The sequence below is a fragment of the Gobius niger genome (assembly GCF_951799975.1).
Source record: "Gobius niger genome assembly, chromosome: 1".
NCBI classification, from domain to species: Eukaryota; Metazoa; Chordata; class Actinopteri; order Gobiiformes; family Gobiidae; genus Gobius; species Gobius niger.
In genome coordinates this window covers 39044678-39051442 of record NC_136852.1, presented here as the reverse complement: position 1 = coordinate 39051442, position 6765 = coordinate 39044678, and positions in this window count along the sequence as shown.

The window sequence follows — 6765 nt, the reverse complement described above, 5'->3', positions numbered from 1 at the left end:
AATTTCTTGTGACATTTTTGCCACTTTTTCATACATTTTTTGTCACTTTTTTGTCAATGTTTTCTCACTTTTTTGTCACATTTCCATCATTGTTTGTTCGTCTCAGTTTTGTTGCTTTTTTCACAGCTTTTTTCCAGAAGCTTTTGGATTGGGGTAAAGCCAAACTGGAGAAAATGTGCTCGGTTCAGGTGGGAGTTAAGGGGTTAAGACACTCTCTTGTACCGTACGTCACTGCAGATTCACAGACTGTGGGGAGAAAAGTACATCTTTTTATCTTCACGACTGAAGAAGTGAACGCTTTGACATGTCGAAAGTGCCATCAATCTGATTTTAAAATGAATTCATTGACAAAAAAGCCAATGGAAAATTGTGTTGAATTGGTCGCCAAAAAACAGGAATAATACGGCTTATTGCAAATAAGTGATGACGAGGCTATGATTCTTCCAGACCAATCCCTGTTTGAATCAAGGGCATGTCTGTGTACGTTGGTGTATGAATGACGGTGTTTATGGGTGACTGGCGTTTTGTGAGCCTAATGAAGGTAGAGAAGCTCTAAATACAGTAACTGTGACCATTTACCGTTCACTGTAGTGAGAACTATCTTTAGCTCATCCCTGTCACATTATCGTCAGAAAAAAGGGGGGCTCTGACAGGCTACAGCATGGTCTGGGCCTAGGGCACGGTACCGTTACATTTTGACTGTCAATAGCGATACTTTAATGATACCTACATTGAAATTTGTCACCTACAACCTGAAAACAGAACAATTCCTTCCATAAAAACTTTCTTTTACATTTGTATATTTGAGCTGAAACAACCAAGTCACTTCTTTAACGCTGTCCCTGGACCAACAGCATCAAAACTGGGATCTTTATGCATGCCCTTAAAGCCTTATAGTTTTAAAGTTTTGTTAGCTCTTTGTCTAAATTCTGTGTTTTAAGTTTTATGTTGCACGATTGTACAGAGAAAAAATCCTAGTTTGTGAATTTGGTCTCAAATAATGGCAATAAACAACAATGCCAGTTTGGAGTTGGCAAATAAAAAAAGGATAGAGACTTTTTTGAGACATATCCTGTGGTCTGATAAGAAATATCAAAATGTTTTGGCCATAATGACCATTTGAAGGAAAAAGCCTGAGAACACCATCCCAACTGTGAAATACGGGGGGCAGCATCATGCTGTGGGGTTGTTTTGCTGTGGGAGGGACTGGACAGAATAGACGACATCATGAAGAAAGAACTCTATGTGGAAATATTGGAGCAACATCTCAAGACATCAGCCAGGAAGTTAAAGCTCGGGCACAGATGGGTTTTCCAAATGGACAATGACCCAAAATCAAACTGACAAACTGGCCAAGTGTAACAAAGTCAGTGTTTTGAAGTGGTCAAAAAAAGTCCTTTTGTAAAAAGTAATGCAATATAATATAGACAATTCTATCTCTCATTCTTCTGGAAGTCATCAATTTGTTTTGTTTTTTTCAGCGCCGAACATTAGCACTGATCGATCATATGAAAACAAGAAATGAGCACCAATAAAGTCACTGAAACCATCGGCTACATTTGAAGCAGCTTACACAATTTCTCATCAACAGAGAGCCACAGCACATCGTAGCATAGCATCATATTACGTTGGCCTCTAGTTAGCCGATAACGGTTAACCACGGGTGCTAATCAGCATCTGCTTCAGAGTTTTAGGTGGATTTGAGCTTAAAGCAATACTAAGTAACTTGTTTACCTTACTAAATCCTTTCCGTACTCCCTCTGAGGGTAATACAATACAAAGAAGAAGCTAACAGGTAAACGGGCAAAGCTAACTGCGGGCTAGCGCCACTTAAACAGTATTTACAGCCAAGTTTGAGAGAAAAAAAAGATCTCCATCTAGTAATTGGATGTACAATATCCCTCTCTCCCTTTGTCTTTACTGTCAGTGTAGTATTTACTCACGGACATTTAATAAGATTTAAAAAAAAATGCATTAGACTTCACATGTGAATGTACTGACGGACAAACTGTAGTTGGTGACATACTCTGGAGCAGAAATATTGACTTAAATTAAGAAAAGTAGTAGAGCAGTATTTGTCAAGCTTCTTTGCACCTGACACTCACCTTTGACACCCTCGGGCGTCTTTGGTCTTGCATTTGGAAGAAGTTGACAGAGCTGGAGCTTATCAAACAGATGATAATAATCAGTTATTGATAAGTCCGAGGCCAGGACGGGTCACAGAGTCCTGTCTGAACACAATAATACAGTCATAAATACTGTCTCAGGTTAAACGCACGAAGATCAGCAGAAAATACATCAGTTCTTTTGATTGTGGCCTCAGTCAACAGTCAAGGTTCGTCCAGGGGACACTTCAGAGGGTGCAGCCGATTTAGGGAGATATAAAAAGTTATTTTTAAATGTTTTAAGAGAAGAAGAAGAAGATCTTTATTTATATAGCACCTTTCACAGACATGTTCACAAAGCGCTTTACATGAGACAGTTGTACATTCACTCCATACTCGGTGGTGGTGAACTATGTTTGTAGCTTCAGTTTCCTCTGGGGGAGACTGACAGAAGCGCTGTCACGACTGCACACGTCTGCGCCAACGGTCCCTCTGACACCACCATACATTCACTCACACACATCATTCACCCTGGCCTATTGTACATGTTTTTAGTGGTAACCAGAGTGTCCGGAGAAAACCTACACAGACATGGGGAGAACATGCAAACTTCACACAGAAAGGCCCCGTCCAGGTTGGAATCGAACCTGGGACCTTCTAGTTGTGAAGCGAGAGCGCTAACCACTGCGCTACCGTGCCGCCCGTGCTTAACCCAGAGTTGTACAATGGTCATAATGTACACACTTAGAGGGCCTGATCTTCTGCCTGGTGCAGCTACAGCGTCGGTCCAGGCGACAGTATGATGGTCAGTATGAGTTTTTCAGATTTTGCCATCGCATTGATCGCATTTCGCCTTGTTCCTCTGGCACACTTTTTCACAATTTCCATCACTCTAGGCCTAAACCTAACAATAGAGAAGTGAGAGAGTTAGAACAGTTACATTGTATTCGATCTATGCTGTCTTTGTTCTCTTTGATGAACAGTATCAACACAGTGAAAAAGTGTGCCACCCCTAAATGTGCAGCTATTGCCTCAAGGTAAAAAGCGATCTGGCAAAGTCTGGCCAAATTCAGTTTTGTGAACCGCCCTATTGCGCACACACCTGCTGGTCCAGTGCTCGGGTCAGAGGCCAGAGGGAGTCGCTTAGTAAAGAGATGGACTGAGGAGCTGCAGGAGCTAAAGCATCTTTTCATCTGACGTTGTGCCTCCTGTTCTTCATTCACCATGAGGCTCCATCCTCTTTCCGCTCTCACAGGACAAATTACAAACTCTATTTATCCCACTGTGAGTTAAACACTGTCCGAGAAAGAGGATATACCGACAGTATAGGTATAGCTCTGGTCTGAAGAGCGCAGGGCTCTCCACGCCGCACAATCTTGAGTGCGTTTTCATCCCACTCTTGCAACATCACTTTAGCAGCTCCTACAGACGCCACACTTCACAGGGTTGGGAGGTTTATTGAAAGGGATTTTCCAATATTCAATCCCTGCCTGATTTATGGAGAAATTAGAGTCTGTTGAAAAACTAAACAAGATCCAATATCCCTCTGTACATACATACATACATACATACATACATACATACATACATACATACAGTACATACAGTACATACATACATACATACATACATACATACAGTACATACAGTACATACATACATACATACATACATACATACATACATACAGTACATACATACATACATACATACATACATACATACATACATACATACATACATACAGTACATACATACATACATACATACATACATACATACAGTACATACATACATACATACATACATACATACATACATACATACATACATACATACATACATACATACATACATACATACATACATACATACATACATACATACATACATATATAGATACAGATGACATCTCTGGAATCGCCCATATATGGTCATTTTTGAAAACAGTTAAGGGGAAAACTATTTTTTAAAAATGTAAATTTTCTCTAATTATTCAAAAACTACTGTAACAAATGCTGAAATATGAATATAGTTTCTACTAAATAATGATACAAAGACATGGGGAGGAGCAAAGTGGTTCAAAAGCCCATAAATACATGAATAACGGACAATGCTAACTTGATGCTACATGTTAGCATCGGGCTAATACTAACGGCTAGCTAGCGCTTGCTACAACTGCCGTTTTTTCACTTCTACTGAACAATCTGCTGTGAGAAAATATCCATATGGGCCCGATTTACACTTGACTTTATTTATGTGATAAATAAGTTGATATTCCACCAGAAAATGGCTAAAAAGAGGGAAAATTGTGTTTCCCAAAAGATTCTATTTTCCCCCTCGGCGAAGCCACGCCCCCTTCTATGACGAGATGCCGTCTGTATCTATACATACATACATACATACATACATACACATACATACACTGCGTTCCAAATGATTATGCAAATGACGTTTTTCTAAGATTTTCTAAATTGTCAACTCGAATGAGAGTCAGCATAATTTTCCAGAGGATCATTTAAATGTGGTTGAAAAAATCTCACATTGATAACCATAACCATAAAAACCTCAAAATCCACTGTTCCAAATTATCATGCAACTCATCGTTTCAATACATTTTAAAGCTTGTAATTAACTGAAAATGGTCATTTGTTGTATTTGTAGCATTAGGAGGTCATATTTACTGAAATTAAAAGCTACTTCAATCAAAAAAATATTAACAGGTCAAGTTATATTTTACCAAAGGAGCCCTTGTGTGATAGCAGCTTCAAAATTCTTAAATCCATTAAACTTGTGAGTTTTTGGACAGTTTCTGCTTGGATTTGTTTACAGGATGTTAAAATAGCCTCCCAGAGCTGCTGTTTGGATAAAAACTGCCTCCCACCTTCAGAAAGGCTCCAAAGGTTCTCAACAGGGTTGAGGTCAGGGGAGGAGGGGGTCCACATCATGAGTTTCTTCTCCACATCATGAGTTTCTTCTCCACATCATGAGTTTCTTCTCCACATCATGAGTTTCCTCTCACTCCACATATTTTTCAAAGGTCATTTTCACACCTTCAGGGATCCTAAAAGGGCCTAAAGGGGCCGACCAGCTCTCTCACCATGATTCTGGCCCAAAACATGACTCCGCCCCCTTCTTACTGACGTCACAGCCTTGTTGGGACATTGTGGCCATTCACCAACCATCCACTACTCCATCCATCTGACCATCCAGGGCTACACGGCCTCATCAGTGAACAAGACTGTTTGAAAATGAGTCCTCATGTATTTCTGAGCCACTGCAGCCGTTTCTGTTCATCAGCTTCAATTAACAGTTTAGGGGAGGCCCGGATAGAAGGTTTATGCACAACTGCAGCCTCTGGAGGGTCCTACACCTTGATGTTCGGGAGACTCCAGAGGCACCAGCAGCTTCAAATACCTGTCTGTTGCTTTGTAGCATCTGTTCTCCTAATCTGATGTGTTTGTCTGGCAGAAACCGTCCATATTGTGCCTTTATCTGCACAAACCCGAGTGTGTCTGAATCATCCACAAATCTTTTAACAGCATGATGATTAAGCTTAATCTTTCATGAAATATCAAAGGTTTTTACACCTAGACCAAGGCATTCAACTATTTCACGTTTTTCATCAGCAGAGAGATCTTTATTCTTTCCCACATTGCTTGAAAATGATGATCTGCATAATAAAGTGGAACACCCTTTTTCAGTAGTTTTTCCCTTAACTGGGCTTAACCTGAAAACTAATCATCCCAGGTCTCTGAGATTCATGTCAGCCCCGAGCCCCGAGACACTATACCATCCATGAGTTTCATTATTTTTTTTTATTTTTTTTTTACCTTTTTGACACAAAAATACAAGTTGCATAATACTTTGGAACGCAGTGTACATACATTTAAACCTGGCTTTGTCCATTATCTTTGTCTCTGAAAAACTCATCGATTGGACCCTAAGTTTTCCTAACTTCCCAAACACATCTGCTCACAGCTCACAGTTTCAGAACATCGGAGAGCTTCGGACCCTTGACCTGGTCCAGTCTGAGTAAAGGTTGTATCTTCAGGTCAAGGCCGGGCTGATATGGCTCACGTACTCTGCTGAAGTCCTCCGTGTTTATGGGGCTTATGTGACGAATAACTCCCCAATAACCGCCGCGCTATCAAGCAGTTATCAGGGAATGATCAGGGATTACACGGATGCGTTTATCAGCAGCACTTTGGACGTCAGGCCATCGGCTCATCAGTTTGACAAAGCAGTAAAGCCCTGCAGAAAGTGTCTGGATACATTTTACACAGAGGAGAGAGGGAGATGGAGAAACAGCGCCCCCTGCAGTGCAGAATCAACTCTACTGACGGAATCACTGCCAAGAGAAATGGGCGAAATGGCTTCAGAGATGAAATCTATCACATGGACAGAGCCACGAGTGACAAATATTTGCTCAGAGGGATTTTGGAAAAAACTAATTAGTGGAAACAAGAAATAAAATAAAAACTCTTCCAAACTTTCCCAAACTCTCTGTCTGTTTTTCACTCTGACGTTGAAGAGTTTGCCGTCCCAGCTGAGTCCAGTCTTAATCTCGGTTTTCATCCCATGGTTCTGCAGTGGTTTATTGGGGTCATAACGATGATGTTCCCAGTGGGAGGAGCTTAACCCGAGTCAGTCTCTGAGG